The sequence below is a fragment of the Ostrea edulis genome, chromosome 6, assembly GCF_947568905.1.
Source record: "Ostrea edulis chromosome 6, xbOstEdul1.1, whole genome shotgun sequence".
NCBI classification, from domain to species: Eukaryota; Metazoa; Mollusca; class Bivalvia; order Ostreida; family Ostreidae; genus Ostrea; species Ostrea edulis.
The window spans coordinates 28,086,707-28,098,846 of record NC_079169.1 but is presented as its reverse complement, the minus strand read 5'-3'; the positions used below and the strand labels follow the sequence as shown (position 1 = coordinate 28,098,846).

Here is a 12,140-nt window from a genome sequence, read left to right as displayed (position 1 = left end):
GGCGATTTGAAAATCGTCCAATCAGAATTTAGCACACGTGCATTCACGTGCCGGATGGTAATTATGACTGTACACTTTTGTTAAGAATATCAAGATACATATAGAAGACAAGTTTGAAAAGATTTTGACAAAAAACAAAAAAGTTATGGTCATTGAAAGAATTGAACGTTCAAATGTCAATGCGCTTGCTTGTGCATGCGCGTTTTCAATTTTTTTTAACAAAGATTTGTAGATATTTATAATCTTTACCTATCCTGTAAATATCATCAAATTGTCTTAATTTTCCTGAAAGTTATAAATGGTTTTGTATTATCCAATCAAATTGAAGCACACGTGCATGTGCGTGCAGAATTGAAATTTTGACGATGTGAAACGGTTAAGGGTTTCAAGTTATACCAGCAATATAAATATCAAACGATTTCATTGAAAAATAGCAAAGTTAGACGCATTCCAAAGTTTGTAAACAAAAAATCCAATGCACGTGCATGCACATGCATGCATTTTCAGACAAAATGACGTTCGTTCCGCACATCTACAAAGAATATTCTATCATCCTAAAAAGGTTTCATCTTGATCCCTTCAGTAGTTTCTGAGAACACTCGTGGACAAAAAAGGGTGACAAGAATAAAGAAAGAATAATAATAATAATAAGAAACAGAGTAAAACCAATATGTTCCCAAACTTTGTTTGGGGAACATAATAATAAGAAACAGAGTAAAACCAATATGTTCCCAAACTTCGTTTGGGGAACATAATAACTAGTACTTATTGTAACGGGGACCGTTACAGATGTTCCCCAAACATTCCCCCATTTAGTAAGTGGTGTCATTTATTTCAGTACAAGTGGTTTTGACCATTGCAAACTGTGTAGCATGTGAATATATAACTATCTTATAACGTTCAGTCCATTTCATACTAGTTCAAATCAGTTATAAAGATCTGAGAGTTTTGTGCACGTGCACGTACGTGCATATAAATAATTCGACCATCTCCATACATTAGAAGTCTTACTATATGAGTACAAGAGAAGTTTCACAACTGTTGAATGAAAAATGAGAAATTAACGGCAACTCAAAACTACAAAGACCCAAATCAATGCACGTGCATACACGTGCGCATGAGTACCACACAGCAATTTTGTTGATGCTATTCAATAGACATTTGAACAATATACTTACTGTATGAATTTGGTATCGATTGCTTCACTCATCAGAAAGATATTGGGATTTCAAAATCGTCCAATCAGAATTAAGCGCACGTGCATGTGCGTGCAGGGAAATGATTTTGAGACTATTAATAAATTAACAGGCCCAAAACATACCTGCAACCTAATTTTCAAACCTATTCATTGCAATCTCAAACTGTTATAGGCCAATACTTAAATTTAGACGTCAAAAATTACAATGCACGCGCATTCACGCGCACGCGATTTTCATAATGGAAAATTTGTTGACACCATTTCATAGACATTCATATCATAGATCCTCAGGGTAAATTTGAATTCATTTCAGTTTTTAATTCAATAGTTATGACCATTTTAGTACCCGAAAAATGAAAGAAAAGCTATGCACGTGCATACACGCGCATGTGAGTATGACTCAGCATCAATGTTGATGTCATTCAATAGACATTTGATAGATATACTTACAGTATAAATTTCATATTGTTTCCATCATTTATAAGAAAGTTATGGCGATTTGAAAATCGTCCAATCAGAATTTAGCACACGTGCATGCACGTGCCGGATGGTAATTATGACTATACACTTTTGTTAAGAATATCAAGATACATATACAATACAAGTTCGAAAAGATTTTGACAAAAAACAAAAAAGTTAGGGTCATTGAAAGAATTGAACCTTCAAATGACAATGCACGTGCGTGCGCATGCGCGTTTGCAATTTTTATTACATCGATCTGTAGATATTTGACATGTCTACCTATCCTGTAAATATCATTAAATTTCCTTGATTGGCATGAATGATATAAACGGTTTTGTATTATCCAATCAAATTGAAGCACACGTGCATGCGCGTGCAGAATTGAAATTTTGACGATGCCAAACAGTTAAGGGTCCCTTGTTATACATACGATATAAATAGCAAACGATTTCATTAAAAAATAAAAAAGTTAGACTCATTCCAAACTTGGTAAACAAAAAATCCAATGCACGTGCATGCACATGCATGCATTTTCAGACAAAATGACATTCGTTCCGCACATCTACATATGCTATACTATCATCCTAAAAAGGTTTCAGATTGATCCCTTGAGTAGTTTCTGAGAACACTCGTGGACAAAAAAGTCCCAAGAAGAAAGAAATAATAATAATAATAACTAGACACGATCTCGTTGCGAGCAACGAGTAGGTCTTCCGTCCGATTTGTTGATGCACTCGGAGTTAAAAAAAAAAAGAAAAGACAAATGAGTCCCAATTTAGTTTCCGACTTTAAGACACTTTAGATATAATCAATTTTTCATATCATAAGCTTCTGAAGCAAAGTTGCGGTGAAATTCGTTTGAAATTCGACTCTCCAGGCGAGCCATAAGGCCCGCGGGCCTATTTCTTGATGTCATTTGTTAGCCCTCTATAGACTCAACAACTTTAGTTCTATATGTCTTTACAAAATATTTACCTGTAAAAAGTTATTGAGATCGACCTATATCGACAAAAAATCGACTCTACAGGCGAGCCATTAGGATCATAGGCCTATTTCTTGATATCAATCGATAGATCTCGATAAACTGAACAACTTTTGTTCAATATGTCCTTAGAAAATATTTACCAGTTACAAGTTTTTGAAATCGACTGATATCGACAAAAATCGACTCTACAGGCCATGAGGCCCACAGACCCATTTTTTGATATTGATCGATAGGTTATGACACATTGAACAACTTTTGTTCAATAATGCTTTTCAAAAAATATGTCGTTTTAAAGATATGAGGCATCAAATATTTACGATTTTGGCCCTTAAAATCTCTAATTACGTAACATATGACCTACTTTTTGATTTGATAAGATCAAGCTCGTTGAGATGAACATTTCCGCTTCTACAACTTATTATAAAATATTAATAGTTTCTGAGATATTCTCAAAAACATTTGGACCCTTCTGAACCCCTAATTTAAAGGGCCAGCCCGTTTTGCTTGATATCGTAAGAAAGGCCTTGTCATTAAAAACATTTTTTGCTCAACAAGTATTTAGAAATTCTTTACCGTTCTCGAGTTATCTCTACAAGAAATATTTAGGGGCCAAACTGTAGCTCCCTAACGGGGCCACATAGGGAAAAAACGAAATGTACATATTGTTTAGATTATCATTCTGAACAACTTTTGTTCAATAATGCTTTTCAAAATATTTGTCGTTTTCAAGATATGAGGCGTCAATTATTTATGATTTTCGCCCTTAAAATCCCTTATTACGTAACATATGACCTACTTTTTGATTTGATAAGAACAAGCTCGTTTAGATGAACATTTCCGTTTCAATGACTTATTACAAAATATTAATAGTTTCTGAGATATTCTCATAAACCTTTGGACCCTTCTGGGCCCCTAATTTAAAGGGTCAGCCCCTTTTGCTTGATATCGTAAGAAAGGTCATGACATTTCAAACATTTTTTGTTCAACAAGTATTTAGAAATTCTTTACCGTTCTCGAGTTATTTCTAGAAGTAATTTTTAGGGGCCAAACTGTAGCTCCCTAACGGGGCCACATAGGGTAAAAACGAAATATGCATATTGTTCAGATCATCATTCTGAACAACTTTTGTTCTTTATTGCTTTTCAAAATATTTGTCGTTTTCGAGATACAAGGGGTAAAAAATTTATGGTTTTGGCCCTTAAAATCCCTTATTACGTAACATATGACCTAAATTTTTATATGAATAGATTTGGATTGTTGAGATAAACATTTTTTGTTCTTTGACTTATACCAAAATATTAACGATTTTTGAGATATTTGATCTAGACTTTGAGCCCTTCTAGATCCCTAATTGAAGGGGCTAGCCCCTAAATCTTGATATTTTCGAAAAGATCTCGTAAATGTGCACAACTTTTGTTCTACATGTCTTAACAAAATATTTGCAAGAAAAAAGATATTGGAGATCAAAGGTGAAAAATCGCCGAAATCGGCGAAAAATTTTGGCATCCATTTTTTCAGGTCCAGGCGAGTGTTTAGGCAAATCGCCTCCGGTAAAATCGAATCCCCCACAAATCTTCTAAAATGTTTACTCTATCTTGTGTAGAAATTTCAAGACTCTAGCTTCAAAACTAACGGAGGAGATGCGTGGACAACAAGGCCCTTCAAAAAGTCACTAAAAGAGAGATAACTCCTGACCGGAAGTGAGGTCAAGCACGAAATTTTGCAAGCAAAGTCTCGTCACCAAAAGACATCTTTCCTGAAAATTTCGTGAAAATCGATCGAGAAATGGCTGAGAAAAACGCGTGTACTACCAAGGAAAATAATAATAATAATAATAATGAAGAAGAAGAACGCGAACAATAATAGTAATTTCTTCCGCAGGAGACGGAAGACCTTAATGAAGAAGAAGAACGCGAACAATAATAGTAAGGTCTTCCGCAGGAGACGGTAGACCTAAATAAGAAACAGAGTAAAACCAATATGTTCCCAAACTTTGTTTGGGGAACATAATAAGAAACAGAGTAAAACCAATATGTTCCCAAACTTTGTTTGGGGAACATAATAAGAAACAGAGTAAAACCAATATGTTCCCAAACTTCGTTTGGGGAACATAATAATAAGAAACAGAGTAAAACCAATATGTTCCCAAACTTTGTTTGGGGAACATAATAATAAGAAACAGAGTAAAACCAATATGTTCCCAAACTTTGTTTGGGGAACATAATAAGAAACAGAGTAAAAACAATATGTTCCCAAACTTTGTTTGGGGAACATAATAATAAGAAACAGAGTAAAAACAATATGTTCCCAAACTTTGTTTGGGGAACATAATAATAATAATAACTAGTACTTGTTGTAACGGGGACCGTTACACATCTTCCCCAAACATTCCCCCATTTAGTAAGTGGTGACATTGATTTCAGTACAAGTGGTTTTGACCATTGCAAACTGTGTAGCATGTGAATATATAACTATCTTATAACGTTCAGTCCATTTCATACTAGTTCAAATCAGTTATAAAGATCTGAGAGTTTTGTGCACGTGCACGTACGTGCATGCACGTGCATATAAATAATTCGACCATCTCGATACATTACAAGTCTTACCATATGAGTACAACAGAAGTTTCACAACTGTTCAATGAAAAACTTGAAATTAACGGCAACTCAAAACTACAAAGACCGAAATCAATGCACGTGCATACACGTGCGTGTGAGTACCACACAAGAATTTTGTTGATACTATTCAATAGACATTTGAATAATATACTTACTATATGAATTTGGTATCGATTGCTTCACTCATAAGAGAGTTATTGGGATTTCAAAATCGTCCAATCAGAATTAAGCGCACGTGCATGCACATGCAGGGAAGTGATTTTGAGACTATTAGTAAATTGAGAGGCCCAAAACATACCTACAACCTAATTTTCAAACCTATTCATTGCAATCTCAAAACGTTATAGACCAATACTTAAATTTAGACGTCAAAAATTACAATGCACGCGCATTCACGCACACGCGATTTTGATAATGGAAAATTTGTTGACATCATTTCATAGACATTCATATCATAGATCCTCAGGGTAAATTTGAATTCATTTCAGTTTTTAATTCAATAGTTATGACCATTTTAGTACCCGAAAAATGAAAGAAAAGCTATGCACGTGCATACACGCGCACGTGAGTATGACTCAGCATCAATGTTGATGTCATTCAATAGACATTTGATAGGTATACTTACAGTATAAATTTCATATTGTTTCCATCATTTATAAGAAAGTTATGGCGATTTGAAAATCGTCCAATCAGAATTTAGCACACGTGCATGCACGTGCCGGATGGTAATTATGACTATACACTTTTGTTAAGAATATCAAGATACATATACAATACAAGTTCGAAAAGATTTTCACAAAAAACAAAAAAGTTATGGTCATTGAAAGAATTGAACCTTCAAAAGACAATGCACGTGCGTGCGCATGCGTGTTTGCAATTTTTATTACATCGAGCTGTAGATATTTGGCATGTCTACCTATCCTGTAAATATCATTCAATTCCCTTAATTGGTATGAATGTTATAAAAGGTTTTGTATTATCCAATCAAATTGAAGCACACGTGAATGCGCGTGCAGAATTAAAATTTTGACAATGCCAAACAGTTAAGGGTCCCATGTTATACCTACCATATAAATAGCAAACGATTTCATTGAAAAATAAAAAAGTTAGACTCATTCCAAAGTTTGTAAACAAAAAATCCAATGCACGTGCATGCACATGCATGCATTTTCAGACAAAATGACATTCGTTCCGCACATCTACATATGCTATACTATCATCCTAAAAAGGTTTCATATTGATCCCTTGAGTAGTTTCTGAGAACACTCGTGGACAAAAAAGTCCCAAGAAGAAAGAAAGAATAATAATGATAATAACTACCCTCATGAAAATTTTAGTCTGAAATTTTCCTGAAACATTTCTGAAATTTTCCTGAAACATTCCAGAATTGTCTATCTGAATCAAGTCTGAAACAAAAGTCTGAAACATGCCTGTAATTGGAACATTCCAGGCATGTTTCAGACTTGGTGTTTCAGCCAATTGCGAGTGATGTTTCAGCCAAAATTTCAGCAATGTTTCATACAGTTTTCAAACTGTAAGTAAGCAAGGTTTCAGAAATATTCAGCAATTATTCAGTGCCGTTTCAGCAATTATTCAGCACTGTTTCAGAAATTATTCAGCACTGTTTCAGCAAATATTAAGTACTGTTTCAGCAATTATTCAGCACTGTTTCAGCAATTATTCAGTGCTGTTTCAGCAAATATTAAGTACTGTTTCAGCAATTATTCAGTGCTGTTTCAGCAAATATTCAGTGCCGAATCAGCAATTATTCAGTGCCGTTTCAGCAATAATACCCCACCTATTCAGCAATGTTACAGCACTTATTCAGCAAGGATATGCTAGCTTTTCATCCTGCAATATACTTTAAAAAATAATCGAGACAAATATATTTCAATTTTTATTTTTCATTCAAAATATCAAAGTCTTAAATTGTCTTTTTCAGGCACTACCTTTTTTATAATTTAAATTTCCATTTACTGTTTACTTGGTATTACATCCTACCGGGTCTTCCCACCTCTCTGATTAGAAATAGCTAGCTGTTGTAGGCCTTATAGTCCACTATGAGGTAATCATTCTGATTGTCATATAGATCTATGGGCCTTGTCTGTATCCAACGAATTTTCAGGATAATCCACTTCTTAATTTGCTTGAATCCATCTGAAATTATACTAGCATACAGGTACATTGTAAACTTAACAATGTGTTTAATCTTATAAATAATGATCGAAGTTCATATAAATTCATGATCTTAATTAATTCAACATGGAATGATTCAAATTTATGTGATCGAAAGTTCTGATTTTTACATAGTACAGGCACTTAATAGGACTATTAGGTTAACATTAACACAAAAATTCATACCTCGAACTGCTAACAAAATGGCGTCGAAGATTCAGGCCAGGGAAACCAAGATCTGGAGGTTTTCATGCTTATGCATTCTCCCTCAAGGTATTTACTAAAATCTTTTCTTGGATCCTTTATACAGGAGAGTGGAATCGCATTAAATTTATCTTCACCCACTCATACAACGATGGCGTTATGATTTCAAGACATGGCTGTTGATCAAACGAATTTTTTCCCGCGTGCAATACTTCCGTCTGCGATGAATATTAAACTGGTACCCTTATCGACCTCGCCTATTTCGTATGTAGGTAGCATCAATCAGCGGGGAACCAGTTTACAAATATTTAAAAAAAAATATTGTCAAAAGTATTATAGCTCTTAAAATAAAGGATATATTCCAATATTTCTCCTATAAATTTTTTTATCGATTTTTTTTAATACTTTGTAATTGATTGACAACTTCCGTCAACATCGGAAGAAAACACAGAAGATGGAGGCCGGAGGGGCAGTGCAGTGAGAAGATTCTGCCTTACTTAACATGTAAGTTTCAAAACCAAAATAGTATAGGCTTAAATTATGATTGGAAATGACAGTCATATAAATAAATGGCACTTGGTTTCAATTTTGAAGTAGAGGTGACTGACTAATGAAAGTCGCCGATTTTTTTAAATTTATTTTTTTACACTTACGATTTTTGTTAGGCCTAGGACACCCATGTTTTCTTATGTAACAGTGTGTAAAGATTTCAAGCTAAATACACAAATGAATTTCACTGCCCACAGTTATAACAAGTAGGGATTACACACGTTGTAATTGTAAAACGACAAAGTTACGACGACCCGAATTTTCTCAACACAATTTCCACAATCTCTTGCTAGTGCCATTCTTCCATACTTTCACAACGTCTCGTAGGTTGAACAATTCAGAAAATGCTTAATGCAGTTTTGTATTTGATTCCAATTTCAAAAATATACTATGGTAAAGCAGTTTAAGTATATCTATGACACAAAATGCTCTTGAATTCATACATTGAAATATTACGTCATTAGAACTGAATTACGATTATAAATCAAATATACAGCATGAGTAATACAGCAATAGATACTCAAGAATTTGCTTGAAATGTAGGACTGTGTGATTGTATACAGTTATGGAGCCTCTAATTAATATATTCATATATTGTTATTGTATTTTTTCAGTAAGTCATTCTTAGGAGAACTTCTTAGTAGATAATAAGCAGGCTGACTCTTTATAAATTGGGAAGAGGAAGGAGTCGGAACTGAACATTCTGGAGGGAGTGGCTTGTGCTGAGTTTTATTTTTTAAGGAAACTTCCATTCAACATGTTCAACAACAGAAAATCTGTGAATTAACCCACTGTAGAGTGCCAAAATCTGTTGCAACAGAATAGTTGCAGATTAATCTAATATATCTGCCTGTGATGACCATGATTGGAACTATATCTTGTTTAGTAAATGGACTTAAATAATGATCAACTCCAAAAAGTACCAAAAACTGTTTCAACAGAATTGCTACAGTATAGATGCCTGTGATGACCATGATCGAGACTAATATATTTTTGATGAAGTGTTAAAGTGTATACACAGACACAAACATGGGCATAGTTAATTTGTTTTGTATTATATAATGTCCATTATGGGTTGATTTCATTGTCATGTCATATATTATGATTATAGTTTAAATAATTTATCTCCAAGGAATTTGTCTTTTCTCAGAATGATAAGTTGTCGCAATATTGCAGAGTTTCAGACAGTTTCAGCAATTTGAATGTTTCAGATGGAACTCAGCAATTTTAATTGATGTTTCAGACTGTCTCAGCAACTTGCCTGAATGTTTCAGTAATTAAGAAATGTTTCAGCAATGCTCAAGGTGTTTCAGCATATGTACTGAAACATGTTCAGCATTGATTCAGCAAGAAACATTTCAGTAAGCAATGTTTCAGTAATTAAGAAATGATTCAGCAATGCTCAAGGTGTTTCAGCATATATGCTGAAACATGTTCAGCATTGATTCAGCAAGAAAAATTTCAGTAAGCAATGTTTCAGATTTGTTTCAGATATCTTTCAGCAAATTTTCAGCAAAATATTTTCATGAGGGTAGTACTTATTGTAACGGGGACCGTTACAGATGTACCCCAAACATTCCCCCATTTAGTAAGTGGTGACATTGATTTCAGTACAAGTGGTTTTGACCATTGCAAACTGTGTAGCATGTGAATATATAACTATCTTATAACGTTCAGTCCATTTCATACTAGTTCAAATCAGTTATAAAGATCTGAGAGTTTTGTGCACGTGCACATACGTGCATGCACGTGCATATAAATAATTTGACCATCTCGATACATTACAAGTCTCACCATATGAATAAAAGAGAAGTTTCACAACAGTTCAATGAAAAACGAGAAATTAACGGCAACTCAAAACTACAAAGACCGAAATCAATGCACGTGCATACATGTGCGCGTGAGTACGACACAGCAATTTTGTTGATGCTATTCAATAGACATTTGAACAATATACTTACTATATAAATTTGGTATTGATTGCTTCACTCATCAGAAAGTTATTGAGATTTCAAAATCGTCCAATCAGAATTAAACGCACGTGCATGCGCGTGCAGGGAAGTGATTTTGACACTATTAATAAATTCAGAGGCCCAAAACATACCTGCAACCTAAATTTCAATCCTATTCATTGCAATTTTAAAATGTTATAGACCAATACTTGAATTTAGACGTCAAAAATTACAATGCACGCGCATTCACGCGCACGCAATTTTGATAATGGAAAATTTGTTGACACCATTTCATAGACATTCATATCATAGATCCTCAGGGTAAATTTGAATTCGTTTCAGTTTTTAATTCAATAGTTATGACCATTTTAGTACCCGAAAAATGAAAGAAAGGATATGCACGTGCATACACGGGCACGTGAGTATGACTTAGCATCAATGTTGATGTCATTCAATAGACATTTGATAGATATACTTACAGTATAAATTTCATATTGTTTCCATCATTTATAAGAAAGTTATGGCGATTTGGAAATCGTCCAATCAGAATTTAGCACACGTGCATGCACGTGCCGGATGGTAACTGTAAACTTTTGTTAAGAATATCAAGATACATATACAAGAAAAGTTTGAAAAAATTTTGACAAAAAACAAAAAAGTTATGGTCATTGAAAGAATTGAACGTTCAAATGTCAATGCGCGTGCGTGCGCATGCGCATTTTCAATTTTTTAAACAGATATTTGTAGATATTTATAATCTTTACCTATCCTGTAAATATCATCAAATTGTCTTAATTTACATGAAAGTTATAAATGGTTTTGTATTATCCAATCAAATTGAAGCACACGTGCATGCGGGTGCAGAATTGAAATTTTGACGATGTGAAACGGTTAAGGGTCTCAAGTTATACCTGCAATATAAATATTATACGATTTCATTGAAAAATAAAAAAGTTAGACGCATTCCAAAGTTTGTAAACAAAAAATCCAATGCACGTGCATGCACATACATGCATTTTCAGACAAAATCACGTTCGTTCCGCACATCTACAAAGAGTATTCTATCATCCTAAAAAGGTTTCGTCTTGATCCCTTCAGTAGTTTCTGAGAACACTCGTGGACAAAAAAGGGTGACAAGAATAAAGAAAGAATAATAATAATAACTAGTACTTATTGTAACGGGGACCGTTACAGATGTTCCCCAAACATTCCCCCATTTAGCAAGTGGTGTCATTTATTTCAGTACAAGTGGTTTTGACCATTGCAAACTGTGAAACATGTGAATATATAACTATTTTATAACGTTCAGTCCATTTCATGCTAATACAAATCAGTTATAAATATCTGAGAGTTTTGTGCACCTGCACGTACGTGCATCCACGTGTATATAAATAATTCGACCATCTCGATACATTACAAGTCATTTTTGTTGGTGCTAATCAATAGACATTTGCACAATATACTTACTATATGAATTTGGTATCGATTGCTTCACTGATAAGAAAGTTATTGGAATTTCAAAATCGTCCAATCAGAATTAAGGGCACGTGCATGCGCGTGCAGGGAAGTGATTTTGAGACTATTAATAAATTGACAGGCCGAAAACATACCTGCAACCTAATTTTCAAACGTATTCATTGCTATCTCAAAATGTTATAGACCAATACTTAAATTTAGACGTCAAAAATTACATTGCACGTGCATTCACGCACACGCGGTTTTCATAATGGAGAATTTGTTGACACCATTTCGTAAACATTCATATCATAGATCTTCAGGGTAAATTTGAATTCATTTCAGTTTTTAATTCAATAGTTATGACCATTTTAGTAACCGAAAAATGAAAGAAAAGCTATGCACGTGCATACACGCGCACGTGAGTATGACTCAGCATCAATGTTGATGTCATTCAATACACATTTGATAGATATACTTACAGTATAAATTTCATATTGTTTATATCATTTATAAGAAAGTTATGGCGATTTGAAAATCGT

At 34.0% G+C, this 12,140-nt stretch overlaps 2 long non-coding RNA genes across 2 annotated transcripts; one reads left to right on the top strand and one right to left on the bottom strand.

Annotated features, from left to right (window-relative positions):
- Nucleotides 1-7,147: 7,147 nt before the first annotated feature.
- Nucleotides 7,148-7,758, bottom strand: LOC125667188 (uncharacterized). Its single transcript, XR_007367079.2, has 2 exons — nucleotides 7,625-7,758; nucleotides 7,148-7,420 (listed from the first exon to the last, which is right to left on the bottom strand). It is a non-coding gene; the product is annotated as an uncharacterized LOC125667188 (long non-coding RNA).
- A 271-nt stretch (nucleotides 7,759-8,029) lies between these two features.
- On the top strand, nucleotides 8,030-9,322 carry LOC130047394 (uncharacterized). Its single transcript, XR_008796283.1, has 2 exons — nucleotides 8,030-8,146; nucleotides 8,806-9,322. It is a non-coding gene; the product is annotated as an uncharacterized LOC130047394 (long non-coding RNA).
- The last annotated feature ends 2,818 nt before the right edge of the window (nucleotides 9,323-12,140 follow it).